The sequence below is a fragment of the Triticum dicoccoides genome, chromosome 1B, assembly GCF_002162155.2.
Source record: "Triticum dicoccoides isolate Atlit2015 ecotype Zavitan chromosome 1B, WEW_v2.0, whole genome shotgun sequence".
Lineage (NCBI taxonomy): Eukaryota > Viridiplantae > Streptophyta > Magnoliopsida > Poales > Poaceae > Triticum > Triticum dicoccoides.
In genome coordinates, this window is record NC_041381.1 from 458,228,850 (window position 1) to 458,232,931 (window position 4,082).

Consider the following 4,082-nt stretch of genomic DNA (forward strand, 5'->3'; position numbering starts at 1 on the left):
ATGTCGAAGATTAGCTATTCGCTTTGAAAGTTATCGGGAGAGCCGAATACGACTTCCAATGTTGAAGAGCTCGTGCAGCGGGCTTCTACGCCCGGTATAACTCCTTTAAAGGTTGTGCTGCTTGGCTTGATTCTTGACGGGTCTATCCCCATCTTGCGGACAGTGTCCTGATATATCAAATTTAGACTGATGCTGCCGTCCATGAGGACTCGAGTGAGATGCTATCCATCGATTATTGGGTCAAGCACTAGGGCAGCCGAACCCCCATGACGGATACTAGTCGGATGATCCCTGCGATCAAAGGTGATTAGACAGGCCGCCCATGGGTTGAATTTGGGGGTAACAGGCTCAACGACATAGACATCTCAGAGTGCGTGTTTGCGCTCCCTCTTTGGGATATGAGTGACATAGATCATGTTCACCATTTTGATCTCCGGTGGAAATTTCTTCTGTCCCCTCGTGTTCGGCTGGCGAGATTCATCCTCATCTTCGCTCTGAGGTCCCTTCCCCTTGTGTTCGGCGGTGAGCTTGCCGGCCTGCTTGAAGACCCAACAACTAAGGTTGGTATGGTTCGCGGGTTTAGCGGGGGTGCCATGGATCTGGCAGTTCCTGTCTAATATTTTGTCTAGGCTGGATGGACCATGTTTGTTGCCTTTAAATGGTTTCTTCTGCTGTCCGGGTCTGGAGCCGCTGAATCCGGTGTTTACTGATGTATCATCTGGGCTTCCAGCATTGTTTTGACGTTTCTTTTTGTTATGTCATGGCTTTCCATTGCCATCCCTGACTTCGGATGTGCCAGGCTCGCTGGTGCTGCTGCGGGCTAACCAGCTGTCCTCGCCCGCGCAAAAACGGGTCATGAGCGCATTTAGGGCTACCATTGTTCTTGGCTTTTCTTGGCCAAGGTTTCTAGCTAGCCATTCATCACGGACATTGTGCTTGAAAGCTGCTAAGGCTTTAGCATTAGGACAATCGACGATTTGGTTCTTCTTAGTGAGAAACTAATTCCAAAGCTTACGGGCTGATTCCCGGGTTGTTGGATTATGTGACTTAGATCGTCAGCATCCGGGTGCCGGACATAGGTCCCTTGAAAATTGGCCCGAAAAAAATCCTCAAGTTCTTCCCAACTTCCAATGGAATTTTCAGGGAGGTTTTTCAGCCAGTGCCGAGCTGGTCCTTTTAGCTTGAGGGGTAAGTATTTGATGGCGTGGAGATCATCTCCGTGAGCCATGTGGATGTGAAGAATAAAGTCTTCTATCCAGACCGCAAGATCCGTCGTTCCATCATTTGCCTCGATGTTCACGGGTTTAAACCCTTCTGGAAATTCGTGATCCAGCACCTTATCAGTGAAGCACAGGGGGTGCGCGGGACCCCAGTATTTGGCTGTGTCGTGGCGTGAGTTTGACGGTTGTAATGTTCGGTATCAGCTCCGAACTGGTATATGACCGGCATATCGGTCCCTGGATCCGTAGATGGATCTAGCCTTACCAGCCTTTTTATCCAGGTCCTCACATAGATCATGTATTCGTGTTTCTGGTCCTGAGATGCAGCCTATCTTACTTTACGGGGAGGGGGTGCGGGCTTGTGTACGGCATTGCTAGCCACTGTGTCTCGTCCACGAGGTGGTCGGTCTTGCTTATCGGTAGTATTGTTCTTCGGCAGTATAGGCGCAATAGCGTCGTCATCGAATTCGGGCAGCATTTTACGCTTAGGGTAGCCCTTTGTTTGGCGATTACAACCATATTTTTCCTCAGCGTCTAGCACTTCGTTCCATCTATCATTGAGTGTATCCTATGCGGCTGTGAGCCGCTGCTTCCGCTTCTTCGGGCTCCGTGCGGTGGCGATAAGCCTTTGATGGAGACATTCTTGTTCTAAAGGTTCTTCTGGGACGAGAAATTCCTTGTCGCCCAGGCTGACTTCCTCTTCAGAGACAGGTTGATAATTGCTATCTTCGGTATCGCTGTGGTCGGACAACGGCCCCGGACTGCGTTCGCCGTCCTCTTGCTCATCCTAATCCAATGCTCGAACAGTGGGGTCCTCAGTTTGGTCCAGATTATCACCGATGTTAGTGACAATGTTGCTATTTTTCCTTTTGCCGTATCAAGGTCGGCGCTTCTGACTCCGACGCTTGGGAGGTTCATCGACGGGCTTATCATTATCACCGTCGGCCTCCATCTCTTTAAGTGTGTCCACCATGTATATATTGTATGAGGATGTAGCCGTCCACCGCCCTATGAGCGGTGTTTTTTGTGCCTGCTCCTCTCCGGCATCGTCGTCCATACCGTCGATGTCTTCGGAGCCATAATCGAGCGTGTCGGTTAAGTCTTCGATAGTGGCGATGAAGTGGGTGGTGGGTGGGAAGCAAAATTCTTCGTCGTCAGCTTCCAATTCAAACCGGATATAGTTCGGCTGTGAGTCCCCTGAAAAGGAGAGGGCTTTTAACGAATTTAGCACATCGCCTAAAGGTGAGTGCCGGAAGATGTCCGCGGAGCTGAACTCGACGATCGGCGCCTGATCAGGTTTGATGGGCGCGGATGTACGTGGTCCGGAACTTATGGTAGGAAACGGATCCGAGGTTCCAAAGACACAAGCCCTGCTCAAGGTTGGATCTGTGTGCGGTTCCAACGCCGCTGAGTCTGCAGCTTCCGTGGCGGGGTTGAGCATCCCGTCCTCAGATGGTGCAATCTGCTCCGGATCTAGGGCCAAAGTGGTTATAGGTGCTATCTCCTGAGCACGGTCTGATGACAGATTTAGGTCATGTTCATCATGGTGGCAGGGAGCAGCCGTCGTGGGCTTGAATCTGTTGAAGATCAAGTCTCCGCGGATATCAGACACATAATTCAAGCTTACAAATCTGACCCAATGGCAGGGGTGTAGATTTCGATCTGCTCTAGATGGCCAAGCGAGTCGGCCCGCAGTACGAAGCCGCCGAATATAAAGATCTGTCCGGGAAGGAAAACCTCCCCCTGGACTGCATTGTTGTAGATGATTGATGGAGCCATCAAACCTTTTGGTGATGATGCAACGGAGCTCTCAATGAAAGCACCAATGTCGGTGTCAAAACCGGCAAACACTACAAAAAAAATACACTTCCGTGATGATACGTGTTTGTCACAGTAGGTCGCGTTTTTTGTCATGCATGTACATCCATGACAAATTTATGACAGAATCAAGATAGTCATACATGTGCTGTCGTAGAAGTGTTCCATGACATTACCAAAATTATCATCACAGAAGTGTCCACTTCCATGATGATAAATCGCGCGTCACAGAAGTGCTTTCGTCAAGGGTGACCGACACGTGGCATCCACCGTAACGGAACGCCGTTAAGCTATCGGGTCAGATTGTGGATCCGATAACCAGTTAACAGCCACGACCAATGCCGATTTTCCACGTGTAAAATTCTCCTTGGCTGACGGATCCACGTGCCAGCTTCGCGTTGGCACTGGTGTCACTCATCTAACGGTCAAGATGGGCCTATGATATGTTGACACGTGGACCGGCCCAAAAGTGGCCCACAAATTTTAAATGGGCCGGCCCAACCGAAGGCCCATAAGATTTAGCGTACCATAATGGGCCGGCCCAGCTAAAGGCCCACAAAATTTAGCGGACCATAATGGGCCGGCCCAGCTAAAGGCCCACAAGATTTTGCGGACCACAATGGGCCGGCCCAGCTAAAGGCCCACAAGATTCTACAGACCGTAATGGGCCGACCCAGCTAAAGGCCCAACATTCTCTGCCAAATCGGCCCATCAACGGCCTTGTCTAAACTTGTCACCAATGAGGCCCATGGTCACTTCTGGCCCGTTAACAGTCCGCTAAGTAATTGGGCCGAATTACGGCCCGGTGTATTTCTGGCCTATTAAAGGTCCGGCTTCATTTGGGCCCATTTACATGCCATCAAAACTTTCGGCCCATAAACGACCGTGAAGGATTTGGGTCATATTCGGCCATGTCTGTCATTCGGCCTGTTAGAGGCCCACTATATATTTGGCTCACTTTCGGCCTGTTGTCATTTTCGGCCCGTTAACGCCGGATGTAAACCATGGGCCATATGTGGCCCAACGTCATATCGGGCCCATTAA